The 24511-nt window shown below is 33.8% G+C and overlaps 2 protein-coding genes across 6 annotated transcripts in view; one reads left to right on the forward strand and one right to left on the reverse strand.

Annotated features, from left to right (window-relative positions):
- The window catches only part of LOC105228542 (histone-lysine N-methyltransferase, H3 lysine-79 specific), a 121110-nt gene extending 99850 nt beyond the window's left edge, over positions 1-21260 (reverse strand). The window contains exon 1 of one of the 3 annotated variants that reach the window (XM_049449085.1): positions 20729-21260. The gene's annotated coding sequence lies outside the window, so the exon portion shown is untranslated. Of the gene's footprint in view, positions 1-19378 lie in introns of all 3 variants that reach the window. The other 2 variants (XM_011208420.3, XM_049449086.1) reach the window with 2 other exon arrangements.
- Positions 21261-21950: 690 nt separating this feature from the next.
- The window catches only part of LOC105228541 (transmembrane and coiled-coil domains protein 2), a 58374-nt gene continuing 55813 nt past the window's right edge, over positions 21951-24511 (forward strand). For 2 of the 3 annotated variants that reach the window (XM_049449097.1, XM_049449098.1), the window contains exon 1: positions 21951-22658. The gene's annotated coding sequence lies outside the window, so the exon portion shown is untranslated. The remainder of the gene's footprint in view (positions 22659-24511) is intronic. The other variant, XM_049449100.1, reaches the window with a different exon arrangement.

A 24511-nucleotide genomic window follows, 5' to 3' on the forward strand; every position in this document is an offset into this window, starting at 1 on the left:
CACAACATTGTGCTTATGTATGTAAGCACGTACGTTAGTTATAAATATAATAGAAACGCAGTAGGCAACAGCGCGCAGTAAGGGGAGAAACAAGTGAAGGCAGACGGCATTAAAACAACCAGTTACCGCCCCACCCGCAACGACCCGTCATCGGCATTAACAGCATCAAGCGAAGCGTAGTCGCAATGCAACCCAACCACCCACTGACCTGACGCAGCAGCGGCAACACAATGCCGTGGCACTGACAGCGCCGCAACAACGCGGACAATTTACAGAGCGCGCTGGAACCGTGGAGGCAAAATAGAAATACTTTTCACACACACACATATACATAAGCGACGGTGGGTGAGGAGACCTGCCAGTATATTCAACGCTCTCCAAAACGCAACCACTACCACAACAGCGAACAAAACAGTGACGTCGCTGACATCGGCGCCGCGCTGCTTTGCTGCTGAATGGGGTCGTCGGGCAAATGGTGGTGCCGGTGAAACTAAACAAGCAAAATATGTATGTGGAATGTTGGCTCTTGGCTATTGACTACTGACTGTGATGGCGGAATGGCAACAACAAAAAAAGAATAATAATAATGGCTAACGCACCAGTGACGAGTAGCACAGCATACACTGAGAAGATACATAAAAATATTTGCACAGCTGTAACGAGTAGTGGTGTTAAATAGCTACAGAGTTGCCGCATTGATGATTTGGCATGAAATGTGATATATTAAGAATAAATATGTTTTTTTTTAATAATTAATTGCAATGGTACAATGGTGTCATTGGGGCAAAAAAAAAAGTTTAGGTACCACACTTTATTGTATTATATAGTTATAAATATTACGAAAAAAGCTCCGTTTTAAATACGGCAATATCGTTTAAATATATAGCGAAAACAACAAATTATACAGAAAGAAGGTAAAATTACATCACAAAAACTTAAGGGGACTTAAACATGGGTTTACGGGTTTCACATTTCAAATGACATCTTTTGGTGCTACAGAAATTATTATAATCTTGCAACCTGTTGCTGTTGGCAGTGACAATTTTGTTGCCAAATTTGATTGGAGCCACAATGTTAACTGCTAAATCAAAAGGAGAAGTTTTTAGATACCGATAATATAAAATATTTTTTGTTGGAGTAGATGATTTTGATGTTAAAATAAAATTCTTTTATTATTTCACCATGTCCGAATAACTATAGCATATAGCTGCCATACAAACTACAAGATTCAAATCAAGTTCATGTATGGAAATTTTTATATTTTTTGAGGGTATTATAGACTCGGTTATTGGATATTTTATTCTTAAAATTAAATAAATTAAAATATTGTATTCTTGAATAATCAAAACCAGAAACTTTTTCAAAGGCAGGCAACCTGAATTATTCACTTTCGCCCAAATTTTGTCAGGTTCATAAAATAAATATAAACTTTTAGCAACTTCAATTTACAGAGTGGCAACCCTGGCAGAAAAACCATCAATACCGGCGAGTCGGTGGGTGGCTAAACAACGAATGTCATATACGGGTATACATACATTTATGCAAGCTGATAGTATGTATACAAATAATAATAATGGAGTGTCGGCCAGACGGTTGGCGGGGAATCATACAAAAATGAAAGCATATACATACATACGTCAAGCTAATGGTTTTATCGCAGGTATCTATATACATTGTGCCAACATATACCTAAACGCACAAGTATTTGTCTACACACATACATATGTACTAAATGAATGTATTTTATATAGATATGTTGTATATAGACAAATAAATTATGTATATACAAATACAAGCTGTACATAAAATAATGCACACACAACCGAGCGTAGCGCGTGTATGTAAAAGTCAGCATAGCTGTAAATATCGATTTTCTGATTTTCCTTGAGGTTGAAGAGACGTCGGACGAGGAGGAGGGGGAGCAACATCAGTGAGATGATACATACAATGCATAGCACACAGCGAGTAGTTCGAGCGGGCGAGTGGAGACGCAAGGAGCGCGGATTGATGGTGCTTCGGTTGCGTTTATTGTTGTTTACTCATTTTTTTACTTTTCATTGCTCGCAAATGTTGCTGATGCTGCTATTAGTATTGCTTCTGCTATTTTTGTTGTCGTCTGTCGTTGAGTTTCTGTTGAGTATATTTCTGTTTGCTGTTGCCTTCAATGCTGACAGCAGCATTTTGCGTTGTTAGATGGATGGCAAAAAGGAGGCAAAAAGAAGGAAAATGTGTTGCCAGAAGAAGCAAGAGTTAACATTTTCATATTCAAAAGCACAACTGGTATTATATATATTTATGGTTATACTATATACATTTATATGGCTTACTAAACAGTATTCAGGCGTTAGATTGTAGTAACTTTTTGCAAAAAGTTTTATGGAAAATTAATTTAAAGTAAAAAAAATCTTAATTAATTAATATAAATTAATTTAAAGTAAAAAAAAAAATAAAATAAACTCAAATTAAAGAGAAAGTGGCGGCAGTTTAATAAACAGATCAGGCCTATATTTTATCGAGTTTTAGAAACATTCAAATTCGCAGCAAATGTTATTTTTTTGACATAAAGAAAATTGCATATGAAAACTTATATTGTAATAACAATACTTATAAAAAATCAGTTATCATATCAGAAGCTGTATTTTTTCCAAATTACTGAGGGGTGCAAAAATGAAAAGTGGATTATTTTGCAAAAATTCTAGGTAAAACGAAATGTTTAATGAAATTTTTGTAGGCAAGCTAAATACATACATATGTATATCAGCTAAACACCTTAAAAAAGCTGATATATGCTAACTTAAGAAAACTTCGAAACATAAAGAGGGACAAGGTGTCAATCTTTTAACAAGCAGCATTTCAGCATTTAATAAATATATAGTATTCAATAAATAAGAAATTTTTCGGCTATGGTACTTTAAAAACGCTGTCCAGAACTCCAAAAAAAAAAACATAATTTTTTTGGAAGCAAGGTTTAAATAAACAATTTTTAATGAAATAATTTTTCATATTTTTTTATAAAATTTGATAACTGTTCTTCTTGCTCATACATTTTTTAGAGCTATCAAGGCAAAAAAATAATTGAGAACCAAAAGAAATCGAAAAATCCTGATTTCCACCAAATAAAAAATCATTTGTTTCGTTTCTGTAACGCAGCCTGCAGCTCATGCGATGCAACTCTGAAAACACTACATCATAATATTTTGTTTTATAGCACAGTTAATAACTGTATTTTGTGTGGGTAGTTCTAATTTTTTGGCGACCTGCTGTTTTTGTGTAGCTTCAAGCAGTGCATACATAGTTATCTGCCAACTTTTAATCATAATCATGAGATATATTCTTAATCACACACACACACTGCTACACACTGCCAATTGAATAGCTTATCTGACATGTATTTATGCAGCTGTTACACAGTACTTTGGTATGAATTATATTTCGCACACGCATGTACATAACTATACCACACATACATAACTAAGGAATGCGTTTCTGCAAGTGTACGTGCACATACCAGCACAGACCGAGCAAAATAGAAGAATAACAAGCGAAACAGTTAAGCCAGGAATGAAATGGGTAGAAGGAAAAACAACAAGAACAACAGTGGAAGAAAGCAAGCAAAAGCTGGCGGCGAGAGCGTTGAATTGGGCACCGAAAGGCGGTTGGCGGTTAGCGGTGGTGGTGGTGGGATGGGTTGATGTTGGGTAAAACATTACAGGAAACGGAAGACAGTGCAAATACTGGTAACGACGTCGTCGATGTCGTTGTCGCCGTCATGTGTCAGCGTTGCCTTTTAACAACATGCAGATATCCATACAAAATAAGCGCTTGTCCCCGCTGCACGCCACACACCACACGCCATTCAGGAAGAAAGAACTCTTATCTGGCGGCCTCTGCCCCACATCCAGCTGAAGCAGTTGCTTGTCGGAAGGCAGCATCAACGGCAGCAACGCTGCTGCTTCCTCAGCACATTCTTCTGCATGTCCTGTCTGTATGGGTGTGTGTTTTTGTACATAGCAATCTACATTTATTCAAGCATTTGCTATCCTGTGTAGATCCTTGTTATATGTATGTGTGTGCTTATATATATAATACATAAATAAGCATGTATTTAAGGTATATAAGAACCGCAGCTCTGGATACTTACATTACTAAGTCTGTACGTATTTAGTGTGTGCCGTTATGCTGCCGTAGCGAAAAGTAATTTTGTGCCCATTTTTATATCAAACACAAGCTCCATTTTTTCATTACTTTCTTTCCCACATCGCAATTTATTTATACATGTATTTTATTTATATTCCCTTAGTTTTTGCCCATTCATTTTATTTTTCGATTCTTGTTGGCTCGTTGCTGCAAAACTTTTTATATCTTATGACATTATATACTATGTACTATATACATACATACATGTATATGTATGTAATACACGGGTTTCTAAGTATCTGCTGGTTGGGTGTGCCTGCTGCTTGACTGCACAACAACAGCATTTGCTGCAAATTAAATTGAAGCCAAATGAAAATTATGCTTTAATGCTGGGGCATTGAAGTCGGGTCTACTCGTGGTTGTTGCTGTCGCTGTTGTTATCTTTGTGTTATTTTTGTTTGTGCTGCGACTTTTCATAAATTAGTTAAATTTGCGGCTTAATTTAGATAATTTCATTTAAATGTTGTGCACAGAGAGGGAATTTAATAAATTACCCACAATGTTTGGCCTAATGGGAGCACACGGAATGAGGCTGTAAAGTGATTAGCGGAAATTGGTGCAGAATCTCATTTAAAATTATTGTACAACTTTAAAAGTACTGTTTGCAAGCGAGTTGGTACTTGATTTTCAGAACACGAGTATGATGAAAACGATTCCAATTGGATCAATACAATTGATTTAAGGAGACGAAGATGAAACGAAACCATAACTATGAACTATATGTCAACGTATATTATATTATCCGTAAGCGGCTCAATTGTCCGAACCGTCGTGTGCGATACAAACTGAAACTTAATCTAAAACTTACCAATTCAAACGAATTCCGTATAAAATCCGGGTCAATTTACGTCGGTAACGTAGAACCGACTGTTGTGGGAATTGTAAATCTTGTGAAAACTTCGTTCTGGATACTGTAGCAAGTTGAACTCCTACTTATCTAGAATCGACCCTGACATATTAAATATACATATGTCCAGCGTGCAACGAGTTCCCGCCTAAACCTTATCATCGTAACAACAACATATAAACTGAAAATCAAATGAAGTGATTGTATGGCGAACTTTGGTGAAACCAAAATTAACTTTCTTTATTTCGTTATAAGAAATTTTCATAGTCTCTAAGCGAAAATATTTTCTTAAAAGGGGTCTGCAGACAATAGCTGCTTCAATTCGTCAAGCATTGGAGAGAACTGTTTACGGTGCAAGCCTGCGTTAATACGACTTCTGACATGTCCGCAATCGGTCTATAGATTTCTTTTTTTAGTGGAGAGAATATTTTTTCCACAAAAACGTTTTTGTAACCCCTTAGCTTTGTTTTCAATGAACTATTATAATTAATTTTAAGCTTAGGTTTTTAAAATAAACGAAAGGACTTATTTGTAAGTTTATTCAAGAAAAGAGCTGTCCCAATCAAGTCAGACCTTAAAGTAAGAGAGTACAGGAAAAGAGCTGTCTCGATGAAGACAAACCTTAAGGGAAGCGGTGTTAGGTGGATTGAATTCTAAGACACTTCCGACAGTCCGTTCTACGGTATCGGGATCGACGCGAATTTTATCCGCCCAAGAGCTGCCATTACGGTGATCTAACCCTGTTTAGAGTACCAAGTACCACATTTAACCGTTATTCTATATTATCTGATAGAATTTATGTTTATTATCAATACTTACAAACAAAATTTTATTCAGTTAATCAATATAAGCAAATGCATACCTGAAAAGAGAGAAAATAATGAATTAAATGAGGAAAATATTGAATAGTCAGAATAACTTTTAATAAGTAAAATCTTCGATCAACACCACCAAAACTTAAAAATTGAGCTGATTATACACGATTTGGGAACCTCAATTCAGATCAATTGCAAATCCATTGAATGACCAAAATCTAATAGCTTAGACAGGCATTTGCGCCAAAACCTTTATTATGGAAGATTTTTTTCTCACATAATGAAACAGAGTTTGAATTCGATATCGATGGGATGGGATTATGTCTACGCACAAAATCGTAAAAAAAAGCTTCGACAGTTATTGGTTTCAACAAGACGAAGGACATGACAACACGATCTAAGTCTAATGTGAAAGAGGTGATATTTGCTGGCCCCCAAATACCAAGATATAACTTTGCTAGATTTGTGGTACTATTCGAAACGCAGCGGATACATCAAATGACCGAAATTTTAAATCTAAGTAATTAAAAAGTAATCCATAGGCCGCTTGCTGGTATCGCAGAATCCGAATTAAAAAAACTGTATCGAACATATGTATGTACCAGGGTTTTCAATAAGGATGATAAGATTTCTTAATGTCGTTGCGGTAATTTTATTCATTGACTACAATTTGTCGAGTCCAAGAACTTCTCAAGATTGTGACTATCTCAAATCACAATCAAGCGAATTTTGCATCCGTATAAAATTGTTCTCCCTCAAGCACTAAAGCCAGTGGATTACCGTAAACGTTGTGAATTTGCTGATTTTGGCTTGGAACAATTTGAAAACGATAACCATTTTTTTTAAGAAAATCATCTTTTCCACTGAGGCTTATATTCATCTGAGTGATTCTTTATTTACTGTCGATTCTGGTGCGAAGAGTTATTCCTGAACAAACATTACAATCTTACTATTACTTTCGAAATGAAGCGGTAACACCGTTACTGTAAATTGAGAGCAATATTAACCAACTTTTTATGCATGCAATTGGAAGAAGTTGATCTAAACAACATCTGGTTCCAACAAGATGGGACTAGGTGCCAAACAGCACGTGCAACAACCGAATTATTGTGAAAAGAGTTTGGAGATTCGATTATTTCAAGAAATTGTCACATTAAATGGCCTCCAAAGAGTTGTGATTTAACAACATTGGACTACTTCTTAAGAGGCTATTTGAAGTCATTGGTCTTTAGCAATAAATCAAACTGTTTTCAAGTTTAGAAGTCAATATTGAACGTAATATTTATGACATACGACTTGAATATATTGGTTGATTTTATAACATTAACGTTACACATAAAGTGTGGCAGCCGTAAATATCGCACAAAAAATATACCAAGCCATATACAAACTAACAGAGCTTATTGACAAACCCTGATACGCCCATTCATAAATAAATGTATGACGACAGGAATAAAAGTAAAAATTCTTTAGTTAAGTAAAAACCATTTCGAAGAACTTGTTTCTCTTTTTGGTGATTTTTTTTGTGCCCCGGCTGATTTAAAGCGCACCCTTAAAAACTACGAAATACTTGATAGCGCAGGAGGTTTCTTATTATTCACATTTTTATGTCCTTTATTTTTGCCAGCACACCTAACTACCCAGTGACGCCTTCAAAAATCGGCGCGGCAACGAGTAAACGCCTGAAAAGGGAAACCGAAATGCAGTGGAGCGTCTAAAGGCAAACAAACCAACAGTCAACTGATAGTTTTTACAGAGCCGAGTGATGAAACTACAATGATAAGAATAAGAGGGCGAGAGAGAAGAGAGTGAGAGAGACAGCAACTTATGGAAAAGCTACTGAATTTAGCTTCACAGCTCAACTGGCGCAATTGGGTGGTGGATTGCGGTGGTACCCCACCAAACCGACTCACCCAGCATAAGAGACCCCACATACTTTTTATTGTAACGCAGTAATCAACGACTGTAACGGTGCAATGTAGATTTAGAGCAGCGAAAAAGGAAAAAATACACAACTTACACTATAAATAAATGTAACTCAGCCTTTTGAGTGTGCACGTGTGTAGGAGCGCCTGTGACAGTATGCGACAGAAGACTCAGCTGCATGATTTTTGCGCCTAACACCCCCTTCCTACTCAACGACATGCCCTGGCGCCATACATAGGAACTTAACGGTATCAAAACCAAATGGGTGGCGGGGAGGTAAACGCAATGAAAAGTACGGTGGTAAGAAGGTGAGTGCTTGGTTTGCAAATCCCCGGACACTGGTAAATATTTCTTCAGTTTTTTGTTAGCTTAGGCTAAGTGTATAGTATATTTTAGGAGACCCGAAAAGGCATTCGAAAATTGAATTATAATTTCCAGAGTTGTATTTAACACCAATGTTTTAATTAAGAAATTATCAATAATAAGGATTCCCACATTGCTTCAAAATGACTGAAAAAGCAATAATAACCTTCTAACCCCAGGATTTTCATCTCGTAAGTACAGAGAGTAGCCATACTGAGCAAAACTCTTAACCTTAATAATGCCTTAATTCGTTAGATTGAGAGCGACTATAACTAAAACAAAACACTAGTTATATACCCATATTTCTCTTCAGTTTTGCACTGCGCTCCACTATCTGCTCAGCCTAAGCCACAACATTACCACGGTTGCTGCTGCTGCGTTGCTTTGCTATGATCTTGACAAACCTCTGCAGCGGGTCTCTGCGGCTGTGGCAAACTAAATTGCACATTAATGTTTTGCAAGTCCCGCATGACACCCCCTCCTCACCTGCATCACAGAGGCCCAACCAAATGTGTTGGCTCCACTCCGTTTGCGGCCCGGACTGTCATTTTCCCACTTTTTTGTTTCATTGTGGCTTTTTATTCGCTCATTACTTTGCATCTTGCATCTCTCTTCTTTCGCACTTTTGTTTTGGTTGGTTTTTCTGCAACTATTTGTCACTCATACATCTACACACATGCTCATATAGTATATACTATATCGTAATAGTTGATATTTTCCTCGGTTTTGCATTTCGCTCAGTCATTCTTCGAGCAGTACATTTGCACATTCGCATTCATATTCACATTGTATTGCGAATTGAAATGAGGACACACGGCTTTTTTCGTTCCATTTTTTTGTGTTTTGTTTTTGCTGATTAAAGTGAATATCTCTCAGTTTTTCCATTTTTTATCTCATCTGTTTGCTTTTAGTTAGAAAACTATGTGCGCAAACATTAACTTATACATATGTATGTATAGTAAATATGTAGGTATGCATATGCTAACATGAACTTAACGTTGCATTTTCCGCTGCGGTGAGAAACAACACACACCCATACATACATACACGCATACGTATTTACTTGAGTGGTCGTGGCATATTTGTGGGAAGCCATCGCATGAATGAGTATAAAAGTGAGTAAAGGGAAACTATGCTGAAAATATGCGAGCATACAGTCGTGTAAAATAATATCTATGCATTGTAAATATAATACAATTTCATAGTGTGTTGTACTCAAAATTAAAAGGAACAGGGTGACAATGGCAATAATAAGATTTCAAGACAGGTACTTGATTTTGATCAGTCAGTTTGTATGGCAGCTAAGTGCTGTCGTGGTCCGATATCGACAAATTTGCAGCTTTTTCCAAATCCATGCGATTAATTTCAGTTCCTTTAAATACGGATCATAAACGTGGATCCTAGACAACTAGCGTATATTTCTTCAGTTTATTTTAACCCCATTTTTACAAATACGCCTTCACGAATTCAAAACAACTAGCTATAAATTGAACGACTGCTTCGAAGAAGAACTAATAGGCATGAAAGTTAGAAGACATAGTGGAGTTTCAATATTCAATATTCAAATAACATCTCCGAAAATTTAAATTGTGTTGCTTGAAATTTTGTGTTTCTGATGGAATCTTTGAAAATGTTGCAATTTTTTTGCTCATCTTATGTTATTGCAAACTCAAGTATTATACATATAAAGTATATAGGGAGTATTGTATGGATTGCTGTTACTTTTAGCACGACTGTATTTGCGTATATAGTATATGTTGTGATTGGCATAATGCATTAATGAAACTAAGAATAAAAATCTTAAAATGACTTTCAGAAGTTTTTTCTGCTCAAGCAGCGTAACATGATTTTCCAATAGCAAATTAATTATGGTTTTTTTAAAAACTTTTCTGATACTATATGATTGAAATAATTAACATTTCACTTTTTTTACATTTAACGATATTTCTGTATATTCGGTTTCTGAATAAGTGGAGATTTGCAATTTACCATTTGATATATTTGTTTATTTAAAATAATTCTTCTTTTCTCTTGCCACATTAAATTTTTCACTAATAATTTTTTGTCAATAAAAACTTTTCGTATTAAATCTTTAATTAACTTGAAAATAAACATGATAACCCTGATTCACATGTTTCTTTGGTTACAACTCTGCATCAAACAAACAATAAAAAAACAAAGAATGCATAAATATTATCTCTGTTTTGAACTTTTTTCGTTACAATAGTTGCCGTGGCATTTGGACCGTGTTTAAAGAGAAATATATTTGTAAGCATTTAATTTGAAATTAATAAAGATCTGAATAACCAACTTCATATCTCCAGCCTTCCCAGTTGCTCGTATGAGTGAGAGCGCTTTTATGATCAAGCATAACAAAAAATTTCTTTGCTATGCTGAACATGAATGGAAAGTTAATATACATATGTAATTTATTTATTACTTTCGCTATTACCTTATCTTATTTTCAGATAGATTTTTTTCTTGTAAAAACGGTTATTTATGAATTTTAATATACAACAATAATATGTACAGTATACTGGATATATGTTTGGAACGATATGCACTACGTACAGTAAAATAATTAAATTGCCAAAAGTGATTGGATTATAGTTGCCGGTGTGCGTTCCGTAACAGTTGGAGTCTTTTATGCAAAAGTGAGTAAATCGGTCGTGCATATAACTAGCAACGCGTGTTTAGTTTTCAAAAAAGGATCCCCACAAGACGAAAAATCAGATTCGAGTTGCGGTTTTTGTAGAAAATCCAAATGCACATCTGTAGATTTCGCAATAAGACGATTACGCGAGGCAGGACTCTTTGGAAGAGTTTCAAAGAAGAAGCCAATAGTCTCTGAACGCAATCGATGGATCCGCTTAGAGTTTTTAAAAAAATACCGCCATTGGACAGCAAAGGAGTGGAAAAGAGTATTATTAGAGTAGTAGAGTGGAATCATATTCCAAAGGACATCTGCAAAAATTTAGTGGAGTCAACGTCTCGTAGATGTCAAGCTGTGATTTTTGAACTTTAAGTCGTAAAATGCCTTTAGCACTAACTAAGTACATATATTTGCACCATCAATATCAACCAACTTTTCCTATCAGCGTTGTTAATTAGTTGCACGCATCTGTATACATACATATGTATGTATGTACATGGGAAACTTTTGAACTCAAATTCGTTATCAGGTTCACAGACCTCTTAGCATATCAGTCAGCAAGAGAGTAAAGAACGAAATGAAATAAGAGATGTAAGAAGATAAGTAGCAAGGATGAAAATAAAAGTGTGCGTTGTTATTAGTGATTTATGTCTATGTTCGTTATATGATTTAATAAATTGAGCCCAGTACCATTTATTTGACAATATTATATTTATATTATTATTGATACTTAAAAAGTACAGAGTCACTTACAATCGTGTGAGCTTCTGTAGCATTTCTTTTACAGTCTTATCTGTTTAATCTTTTGTTTACACCATCATTAAAAGAAGCGTGAATAACAAAAGAATTGTAGAAGAAATTATTACATTGATGAACTCGTGCACCCGCATTTGCAGAGAAAATTATTTTTTGAATAACATTCATGTTTTGGACCCGAAAGCGATACAATATTTAATAGTCATGCATTTATCCTGTTTGGGAAAATTTGAGGCCCCCTGCTTATGCAACGAAGTTGTTAACTAACTTCATAAAAAACATATAATCTGAATTTTTATTTTAGGCAAAAAAAATCAAAATCACAAATATTTTTTTTTTGTTAAAAAATAATCATTATTTATGAATTATTATAAAATTAATCAAAATTAAACATTATCGGTGAAAAAATCGTAAAATTTAATGTATAATCATTAAAACGTGATTTTAAAAATAAAACTTATAATGAATGTGATAAGTAAAATTCTTTTCTCAAACTTTTCGAATTCCATTTTAGTTATTAATATTCGCCGAAGAGACCTAGTTATTGCATTGTGAATGTAACAAATTCATTGGCATGCAAAAAAAAGTTTAGCCACATTGTTGCCAGTATTACTTGCAACATGGACGAACAAAAAATTTGGTTGTTGGTTATACTAAATATTGACACGTGTGCCCCCTCCACACACATGGCTTCACGTATTCACGCGCTCCTTTATTATGAACTATTTTTAATATTTTGTGTACACAAGTAATAATTTCTGCTTATTTCAGTTGCCAACGCATACAACAGAGAGCCAAGAAGAATTTAAAAAGTAAATAAATTTTACGAGTTAAGAAACTGCTAACTCGTCCGGTAGCCTGACTCGTGTATCTAAGCACACGACGATTTGGTTACTCGTCGTTCTTTGTGCGTGTGTGTTTGTTGGGAGAATATGCTTCAAAAGGGGAATGAGTTCATTCAACTGCCAAAAAGATAGAATTAAACTGAAAGCAATAACAAAAAACTACACAGAATGCGGCAAAACAGATTTTAAAGATGCCTTGGTGTGTAGAGGTCGTCGCAAGAATGGCGGCAAAGTCGAATGCGCACACACAGGCAAGACGACGCGAAGGCAAGAAGTCGAAATAAAATAGCATTTGAAACTATGGCAATGGCAAGTCATAGGCACCAGCAAATTGCAGCAAAACGCAAATGGGCTGAGGTAAAATTTGAGTAGCGCCAAACAGAATAGCAGTGGCTACGGCACCAAAGCAAAACAACCGATGCATTTTCGTTTCGTGCGTTTAGACTGCGGCTGCAGTTGACTTGATTTTTGGCGCTTTGGTTGCTCTGTTTGCCTCCTATAATTTTTAAATGTGGCTTTTGACTAAGATTTTTTGGTTATTTTTATATTTGTTTCTGTGTTCTTGTAGTTGATGCAATCTTCACAATGCATTAAATACATTTGTGGAAATATAAATATGTCTATAACGTACAGTTGTGGCCAAAGCAATCGGATCACTTAGTAATTTATAAATACATATTTTTAAATTTTATTCTTCGTTGGGGAACCAAATAATACATATTAGAGCAAGTTTGGCTATTGAAATTACTGAACATTGGAAGACATGTGGAAAAAAGACTTAGCTGGATAAAATCAAAAATATCATCAATGAAACTTAATGTTTAAATAATAATAAACAAGATTCCAAAAATTCCAGAATTCCAAGTGCTAAACTGTGGGAAAAGAATAAAACCCGACGACGTATTTACATATGTAGTTACATATTTCAAAGAAATTATAACCTACAAGTAAAGTGCTACGAGCTTTATAAAATATAAAATATGAGTGATCATATTTAATCGTTCTAGTCTGCATGAAAGTTTCATGCGTTTAATCTTTTGGTTTTACATTATTTATTTATTGAGACAATCGCCTTCGCATCTTGTTTATTCAAATGCCAAACCGAAGACCAAACAGCAATAAACAGCGTGAAATTATAGAAACAGGAAACACGGCGACTACAGAGCTGTAAAACATGCGTACATACATACATTCATATGAATAGTTCGTAAGTGTAGTTCTGCTGATGTTGCCAAAAATAGTTGTGAATGCTTACAAATTGTTTTTATTTTTACATTTTGCTGTCAATGTTCTCGGAAATGCATTACAAGATGAGGTAGAAATACAGCATTCTCTCTATTATAATTACTAAAGAATACAAAAAGATATATCCTTGTAGTTTTTTACAAAGATCCTTATCTTGATCAGTCGCTTTTAATGGCAGCTATAGCGGTCCGATCTGAACAATTTGTTCGGAGTTTTTCCCATTGCCTTGGACAAGAACTTATGACAAATTTCCTTAAGTTATATCGTCAAAAAAGAAGATTTTCATACAAGGACCCTATTTTGATCCATCCAATCTAAACCTTTATTCGGAGATTGTAACGTTACCATTGAAAATAATTCATCCCAAATTTGATGGTATCTTATCAAATAAACGTGTGCAAATTTTCAAGTCCATATTGCAAGACCAACTAGTTTACATATATACAGATTAGCTTTACAGAATTTGACGCTGATCAGTTATATATAAGTAAATCCTTTATAGGGTCTTCGAGTTTCCCCACAGAAGGGTTACAAATCTAGTGGCATAATAACTATAAGTACACTGTTCAGAGAACAAAATATAGAATGCGTATTCAACGATCTTTCATATATTGGTGTAAACGCTCCCACTGTATCTAAGCAAATAAGTCCACAAATGAACCAATTGTAACAATTACAAGTAGAAATGAGTCGGTACAGACTCGTGTCACCAGCAACTTTATTTATAAATACCGTGTGTAAGTGTGGATAAGTTCAGCGAAATGTTTCAAAGGCGTTGATACGCAACATTTTGCCCGTTTGTCGCTTAAACACTATTCATCATCACCACTATATCTGTGATATATTTAGCAAAAGTGGCATTTTACTGTTATGTTTCCTGATGTTCACATTTATTTTGTGTTCAGCATTTTTTTACTTTTTTTATGTTTCATGGCAAATGACTCAATGCGCCGATGGCGCGCACGCGACGAACGCAAGACGACTCATTTGAAAAATGTTCTTGGCAAGTCTGCAGTTGAAAATGAAATTAATAATTGCCCCGCACAGAGAAAAATGAAATTCATTTAAAACCACATTTTCATTCGTCTCCTTCATTTGTTTCATTTCTTTTTCAGCAGACACTTGCACTCACTTGACCTCCAAGTAAAAGCAAAAAAATTTTATTATTTTTATAATTCACTGATGAGGTATATTTATGTTTCTATAAAAATTCATTTATAATTTGATTTTTTTTATGTATGTGCATATACATATGTATGTGCAGTGCTGTGAAAAACTTGTGCAAAAATAAAAAAATATTTTATTTTATTTATTATATTTAAAATAATACTACAATTATTATTAGGCAGAATAAAAGGAGCACTACCTTCAGAGGCTTTCAGCTCAAATAAAAAGTATGTTTTTATTCCTTGCTAAGTAAAAAGTTCTTAACTTTATGTACCGATTTTTATTTTTAAAGAATTTTTGTGATCGGGCTATACTTAAATATAAATAGGCGCAGGTGTATATATAAATACAAAGAATATATTTATATTTATTTATATAGTTTGATAAGTTAACATTACAGACAAAAGTAACAATAAGTACAAAATCTAAAATATAAATCAGGATATATTAAATTATATACATACATATAAACTGCTGTCAAGTTGTCATTTTAACCTTAAGGGGCTATACCAGTGTGACACTTTCAAAAAAATTTTTTTTTTTTGCTTTTTCGATAGTTTATATTATATATTCAAAAATATCCTGTGAAATCGGCAAGGTCGCATCTTGAATAATTTTTGAACGGCAGCGCTCTAAACAGCGACCGCTCAGAGGTACAAACATATACTATATACATAAGTGAAACTCTAAACGCGTTTTTCTCGAAACGACATTTTTCAAAATTGCTGACATCATAACTCAACGTGAAATTGACCGATCGACTTCAAATTAAAACTGGGTATAGTTGAATATATTTGCTATACAATCGTCTACGATTTTTTTGATTGGTTGAAAATAGTCAATTTGGCATTAAAAAAACACGCCCATTTTTTTCGTAAAAAAAACGATTTTTTTTTTCAAAATTACGCCATTTTCTTAATTTTTGATATTTTTCAAAGATCGTAGTTCACTGTATAGGAAATATTTTTAAGTTTAATAAACTTCTCAATTTTATTTGTTTGAGCTACTCATTCGGCCGGAATCATGCCAGCAGTTGGGGCACTTTTTTTGGCACTTCCGAAGAGAGCCCATAACTCCGTTATTTAAAAACATTTTTGTAAAAAAAAAATCTTAAATTATAGCTGAAAATATACTTTATTACGTTCAAGAAGTTTGAAATATTCAATCGCGTACTTTCTCTTAAAAAGATTCACGAAAATCGCTTAATTTTTCATGCGTCACACTGGTATAGCCCCTTAAAACACAATCAATGAACAAATTTGGCACAAATTCAGTTGTAGCACATTCGGTAGTTTTGAAATAACACATGTACTGTTTGTTATTAATATTGATGATTAAAGGAAAATATGCACATTCAGTTTAGTTTGGTTTTACATTTTAATATCAGATTCTAATTATGTTTGAAATCGATATTAATCTAAAAGTAAATATGTTCTAACAGGACTTTTGGGTAATTAGAAATTACTTTTTCCAACCTTAAAGCTCAAGTCTTTAATTTTTATAAAAATTCCGAAAAGCTAAACAATCCCTAAAATTCCCATATTTTAAAAGGAAAAAATACAGTTTTTCAACTTTCCAACATAATGTCATTTATACTCAATAAAATTATAGCTTTATTGTATTTTTCAAAAAAAAAATCAGTTTTCAGCTTTCCAGCATAATGTTATTTGTACTCAATGAGATTGACGCTTTAAAAATTACCAAACGAATGACACGCCCTTTTCCCATGGTGAAACTTTGTGAATTTTTATTTTTAAAATCTACTTTTGTAAACTCTAATATTAAAAAATAAAGATGTACGCAGGTATGAATAACTGATAAAAAATAATATAGTAAAACAAAATTATTTTTTACCCAGTGTTGGAATTTAAAATTAGATTTTTATTAAATGTAATGCACTTTATGTACAATTGGGTATTTTATACAACTGTATGCACAATTCGATTTTTACAGTAATAGTTTATCTACAATTTGCATTTAAATCACACCAATTTCTGAAACAAAAACACTTCGAGTTCAAATGCTAATACAAAATGCATTCCACAATACATAACCTATCAATGTTAACAAAAATAGAAACGATGGCAACGATAGATGTGGGGTAATGCATGAAACTTTGTATGAGTTCCCTAAACAACAACAATCAAGAAATCGAACGAACTACCATTTTATATTTGGCTCGTGTGCTCAATTGGACCAACACATCAACAATCACTGACGATGGAGGAAAAGAAGAACGAATAATGCCCGTAACGAAATATGGAGGCACAGCTGAAGTTAGACGAATATAAATAACAACGGCAACAGCTAAGTGTAATAGAAGAAATGCGGCAACTGCAGACGGAGCCAATAGCAGTAATATATAAAACAGACAACAAAAACAATTTTTGTTGCAATGGCCAGCTGCAGCCAGGCAGAAGACAAAACTTAATAATAAAAACCATTGCAGCGATAAACAACGCAGCAGCAGCATAACTCCAACAGCAGCAGCAAACAGTGAAAAAGCTAAAATGGAGCTGATGATGATGTGCAGGCGGGCGCAAAGGCAGGTGTACGTAAGTGTTCCGAGCGATCGATAGAGGTGTGGGGATGAGGAGGGCGGCAGCTGCGACACGAAACTGGTTTCAAATGGAAACAGCAACACACAAACGCATTGTACGAAAAGGAAACTTAAATTAACAGCAAGCAGATAGATAGACAAAACAAAAAATATATATGTATGTTTGTATGTACCTACGTTTATATGTAAGCAAGTAGGTATGTAAGAATGGGTGGCCAAACTCAAAAGATAGTGAGGCCATACATAGTAGAAGCGGCAATTGAAATTGAAGTGAAGTGCGAGCATAAAACCAAAGAGCTGATGTCGACAATGAAGAAGAAACGTAAAATAAATGGAAAAAACAGATTAAATTGTATTCAGCCGAAGCATATAACACGAACGAAACGAGATAAGCAGAGCAGACACACATGTATGCGTGTAGAATGTAGCGCTTGTCGTAGAGGACTTGCGACGGCCAACAAGCTTTTTAAAAATATCATGGAAGCGAAAAAGACCAGGCAGCCAGAATCGAGACAGTAATGCATCACACATTAATTTGTACACACTTGTGCATTGCTTTGAAATAAAATTCACTACTAAAAATCTGCTGCATTACTTTACTTGTTTAGAAGCTACTGGCGCAGAACTGGCGTAGAGTCGGAAGAACGGAAAGCTAAACAAACAATCAGTTAGCATGTGCCTTGTGGCCGCCATTGGTGCTGCAGCTGCCCACTATTGTCGGCTCTGTGCAACGAGTTGCTGCGCGCGCCCAACTAACTTCGCAGAATGTAGTAGATACACAGAAACCGCTTGCATTATTTTGGTGTATTATTTTTCGTTGCTTTGGATATATCAACAAATGCTTATATTTAACTTGGTTTAACTTTGGCTGAAGCATTTTGTTAGTTAGGTCGTTACTCGTTTTAATAGCCTTAGAAAGGCTTTTATAAATCAGGGATACTAATACATATTTAAGTTTTAAATATTTTTTATTATTCATTATTATCTAACATGTATTAGGTTGTCAAAAAAGTCTTGCGGTATTTTCGCTAGTTGGCGCTGAAAGCGCGTAGTTCTAGTTTTATTCGTCGCATCGGGTCAAGCTATACCTTTTTGCAAAGCTCATTTCACGCGCTAACGCGTGTTTGATTGATTGTCGTTTCTTTTAAGTCGTTCGTGAGTTATAGCGTCGCAAACATGGAGCTAAATAAAATGAAAATACGGCATATTTTACAGTATTACTACGATAAAGGCAAAAATGCATCTCAAGCCGCCAATAAAATTTGTGCAGTTTATGGACCCGATACAGTTTCCATTTCCACCGCACAACGATGGTTTCAACGTTTTCGTTCTGGTGTAAAGGTGATCGAAGATGTGCCACGCTCCGGAAGGCCTGTCGTCGAAAATTACGATAAAATCGCTGAATTGGTCGAAAGAGACCGGCATAGTAGCAGCCGTAGCATCGGTCAAGAGCTGGGCACGAGTCATCAAAAATTCATTTCAATTTCCATAAAAAAAAATTCAATAAAAATACCGCAAGACTTTTTTGACAACCTAATATTATACGTTTAAAAACTACAGTAAATAATTTTCCGTTTCTAGTTAAAATAGCTAGCTCATTAATCTTCCGTTGAGATTAAGACTTTTCATTAGCATAAACATATAATGTTTTGTATGTAAATATCTTAATATTACTACCCAACAAATCAAATTCTTCAAAGTATTATTTTGTTGTAATGCAAATTAGTTATTTAGTCTTTCATAAAAAAATTATTTCACCTCAACAAATATACTGTATAGTACAATATACTAAGATGATCACATTTGCAATCACTCTTCATTTCGTTCACAAATAAATGTGTTTGGCAAAATCAATGTTATATTATTGTTTTCATTTTAAATTCGGCAAATATTTGTAGGCATATTATAAACCGGAATGGTTTAAACCGCCCATTGATTTGTAATCGTAAATACATATCAAACGTAAATTGAAGCTAAAATTTAAAAAAGGACAATTATACACACCTTATTCGATTGATTTAAATCTCTATGTTGACGACGGCGACCACTTTTCTTCCACTATACTCGGTAGAGTTTTTATGCTTTAAAACCGGCGAACGTAAACTTTCTCACGTTTTCACGAGTATAATATTGGTATTTTGTAATAAAAATTTTTTCTTATTTCAATGCTAATTACATATGTCTAAACTGTAAACAATCTGTCTCGGTTATAATACGAGTGTTAGCACTTACGATATTTTTGCGGGGAAGACATTTCTCTATTCAATTCATGAAACCGTAAATTTAAATTATTATTATTATATTAATTGTCTACAGTTGAGTCTTTTATGACATTTGTTGTTGTTTCGTCAAATTAATTTTCTAATTTTTATCTGCTAAATAATTTTAATTGCTTTAGTTAGTAAAACAGCAACATATCATATATAATGGTTTTATATTAACTTTGTCAAAATTTCTCTTTATTATTTTCGCGCACGTATTCCAAATTTTATATTTAAGGACATTATAATGCCTTGAATCCGCGATACAAACACATTTAACAAGTTTGTCATAAGCAGGTAAAATTTTCACCTCTGTTTTTTTCGCCTATTTAACAACTGATTTCAATTTACGCAATAATTACATATATTCATTAATTTAATGTCTTTATTGCTATACGTAAAAGAAAACGTTCAAACTATGTTACAAAAATTTATTAAAATAAAGTTGTTCACAAACAAATGCTTATTGCAACTTATCGTATCTTTATTGTATAACAGTTGTTCCGACTCCACTCTGCTTTGCTTTCGACGAATTTTCGTAGATATGTACATATTTTATATACTTATAAAACCACCCGTTTTTACGTTTTTATACCTTATTTAAACTTTTTTTGGCTGTTTTGTTTTGTCCCTCACTAGTATACACACACACGTACGCATGTAAATTAAAATTAATGAAAAAAATAAATAAAATTAACTGCTCGCTTTCATTTGCCTCGTCGGTGTGTCCACTTATTTAATACATTTCCATCCCTCTATCGCTTCCTCTAACTTCTGATTTCTACATTCTATTTTTCGTCACCATCAGCTATTTTTGTATGTATTGAAAGACTGCTATCAACTTTACAAAGTCTTGACGTCTTCAGTCGCACCGTCTAGCTCAATATATGCTGCAGTCAGCGTCAACGTCGGCGTCAGTGTAGTCGGTTGTCTTAATCGCGGTAGTTGTTGTTGCAGTTGCTATTTCTGCTGTTTTATTTCATTGATTCGGTTTTTTTACTTTTTGCTTTTTGTTTGCTGCTTCGAGTTGTTTTTATTATTGTTGTTTCTTCAGGCTTTTAATTTTTTCAACGTTTGCATTCTTCTCACATACGTTTTGCACTTTTCGCCTTCTCTTCTCTTCCATTGCATACCCTTCTTCGGTTCAATACGTTGAAATAATTTTTGGTTCACACTTTACACACTTAACTTTTCAATTATGTATTTTTCATTTTTATACTTTAATAATTTTTATTCCACTTTTACTTTAACACTTTTTATAAACTCATAATCGTCACTTTACTAATTTTCTTCGCTCAACACATTCGGTTTTTCATTCATACTTCTTTCTTCATCTATGTATTTCAATCGATGCTCATTTCGGCTCTACACAATATTCCTTTTTCACTTTACTCTTGTTTATAAATTACACCCTTTTAACAGAGCACCTTCAAATCAATCTGATTTTTTCTAAAATTAATTATTTTCACTGCTCTGTTCAAATTTGTAGCATAATTTCAATCCTCCACACGTTCTATTAACAGTTTGCGCCATTTCCCCCCTTTTCAATTTAATCGTCTGGCTCACTGGCAATTGAAGAAGGAACTGAAATAAATCAACTTTTCACGTTCTCAGCCACCCGACTGTTCCACAGTACTGAATGTTCCTATAGCTTCGCACCTTGCGCTGAATGCGTCATGGCGACGCTGAATTGGGTGTCGGCCATTTTGAAATAGCTGTCAAATATTCTATCAACTTAACGAACGTTCAATTGAGGCATTTATTGGCGGATTTTCTCGTCATGGGCGTTGGCAATGAATTGAGGAATTTCGTAGGATTTTTGCTGTGATTGTAACAAATTTCAGTCCTTACAATAATAAAGTATTTCACCAAGAGCTTTGAGTAGAGAATATTAATGAACAACATATGCGCTTACTCTATTTATTCTTATAATCTGGTCGTATGATAAATCAAATCTTTTTGAATACTAAATTGTAGTTTTCTGTTTAGCGGACTCGAGTCAAACAGAAGTAGCTCACTACTTGCCGTAAGATGGCACTGTAATTCCTTAAAAGCTGTGGCATCCCAGAGTTAAACAGTGTTGTGGTTATAAATTGAAAAATTGAATTTATTTAATTTTAATTCTAAATTTATAAACATTAATATTAAAATAGTTATTATTAATAAATTATTAAAAAGCGTAATGTTATTTGTGAAATGTGTTTTAAAGAAAGAAAACATTTTCCTTCCAAATCTCATTGGTAACGCCCTTTATGGCGAAGACAACTAAACATGACAACATTGTTAATTGTTGCAGTTTGATTTTGTTGTGGATTTTACGAACAGAGTCGCCGTAGATTCAGTCCGATTTGGAAGTGCAGAAATTTTGTAGTGTCTGATCAGTAGAGAATTTTTTAAACAAAATAAAAGAGAAAAGTGTTATTTAAATAAAAGTAAATTATACATTCACAGTTGCAAAAACGTGCAGAGTGTAATTGGTTTAAGATAAAATTGTTATCGTGTGTTTATAGGCAGATGTGTTCGTTTAATTTTCCTGTATCGTGTATTTGATTCAAAAACTTTTATTCGGCGTTTTATTTACAATGTTGGGTTTGTTTAAGGTTAACGATTAGCTTGAAGAAGTTAATTTTGTGATTGATTTGTGTAATTTTCAATGCCAAGATTAAAAATATAAATCAATTTTGTGGCGTGTAAGCTACAAAAAAAAGTAAAATAAAACAACCGCAGACTAAGCGGAAAAGAAGAAAAGAAAATGAGAGAAAATTGAGCACACAGTTTATTTTGTATCTCTCGTCGAAGTGTAAAAGAGTCAGAAAAACTGAGTTAGATACATTAATTTCAATATATTTCTAATAAAATATTATCTTATAAGTAGACAACTTGGTTTTGTCTAAACAAATAACAAAGAAGTGAATTACCTGGTAAAAAAAGGAGTGTCGGTTGTTGCAAGGGAAAACTGCTAAAGAAATCAAAACAAAACGGAATGCGAGAAAAATAAATGGAAGACAAACAAAAATAAAGGGGTAAGGAAGCTGGAAAAATATTGCATAAACTATTATTAAGAAACTCAAAAATATAGAATGTATGAAAATAATCTAATGTAATTAGAGGAAATTATGAACTGTAATTGTAATGTACGCCAACATCAAAATCTCATCTGCTTTAGCACAGGACGAAAATATAAAGAACTTTGTTGGTTGATTTTTACTTCTCGTACTTACATTTGAAACAATAATATTTAATGAATTATCTACCTGGAAATAATTATGAATGCCTTTATCAGGTGCATCAATAAAGTAGTAAGCGTTTAATTTGGTGACATCTAAGCATACGCTGTATATACGCTGCATACTGTGTGTGCAGTGGGCTTCAGAAAAAATTGATAATGAAGGGTGTGCCAATAGCGTAAATTTGGTAATGCATTAATTATATTAATATATAATTTTAACGGATAAATTATATTTGCGAAATAACTTGTCCGCTGTGGAAAAATATAAGGCTGGGATTTAGAATAGCATCCCCGGATTTCGGGAATAAAATGGGTATCAATGGAAAGGTGACGTTCTCCAGATCACGAAAATATATATATATAGTTGCCGCTGACTTATAGTTTTCGAGATATTCGCATTTAAAGTTGAAAAATTGACAACTTTTACATTGATAATTTGTGTATTGTGAGTAGCTTTTTCTCTTATATTATGCACTTTTCACTTACTAACACTTCACTATAACGTTTCTGCATATTCATTTTTTTAATATTTGTTGTAAATAAAGCTTTATTTTAATTATTTTATTTTAGTTACAATTCTCTGCATTTGCACAATGAGAAAAGTGCTGCCATGGTTATTTTTTTTGAAGCGCGGCGCGGAAAATTTGGTGACTAAATTTTACCCAAATATAATCCTTACTAAATATGCACATAATACTAGAAATAACAGTAAATTCAATTAGACTCAATTAAATATTAAGAAGAAAGTTGCGACAAAGAAAGTTTACATGCATTCCAAATCAATTAAAGACAATCTACAGGCCACTGGTGGCTAACACATTTCAACATACATGTGTATGTACGTAAATATGCCTACTGTAGAAATCGTCTGATTGAAATGGAAAATACTTTTGCCTACATAACCAACTTACAATTGGTTGGACGTCAAGCCGGTAAACTCCAGCACACAAATCACAATATATCTCAAGTAAACATTTATAGGATTGTAAGCTGTAAAAGACAGGGGTATACATACCACAGTGTCAACAATGGCGCGCTGTTCATGCTACAACAATAGTCAACCAATTGAATTAAATCTATTTTAATCTGCGAAGCTAAACAAAATTAAATGAAAAAGCAACAAATCATTCATAAAAATTACTATATTTTAAGCTCTTGGGGGCAATACAAATATTTTTACAAGCTTGCTGGATGTGTCAGATATCTTTTACTTTTGAGCGACAACTCATAGCGATGTTTCGGTTACGTTTACGATTACGATTTATATATATGTTAATAACAGAATCGCGTTATGAACAGAAGGGCAAGTGTACTGACAGTGATGTTGCCATCACCATGCGCCACTAATTTTACCTTCTGATCCTCCAATGTGATCCTTATATGCCTGACAACTTCTATGCCAGCTAGCTGACTGGTGGTTAAAGTCTACAGATGAAGACAAAAAACAGCATTCAAATGGCAAATCAAATGAATACACCAAACCAAATATATGTATTGCTCAGCGAAACATGCAGAAACGTGCTTACATATTTTTCAATTATATATAATTTGTTGCATTTTGACATATAATGCTCACACTTATTTTTGATTGCGTCGAATTTGTTGTTACTTTTATTTTATTTGATTCTATGCTTGTTTTGCCATTAC

Source organism: Bactrocera dorsalis, chromosome 2 (genome assembly GCF_023373825.1).
Source record: "Bactrocera dorsalis isolate Fly_Bdor chromosome 2, ASM2337382v1, whole genome shotgun sequence".
Classification (NCBI taxonomy): domain Eukaryota; kingdom Metazoa; phylum Arthropoda; class Insecta; order Diptera; family Tephritidae; genus Bactrocera; species Bactrocera dorsalis.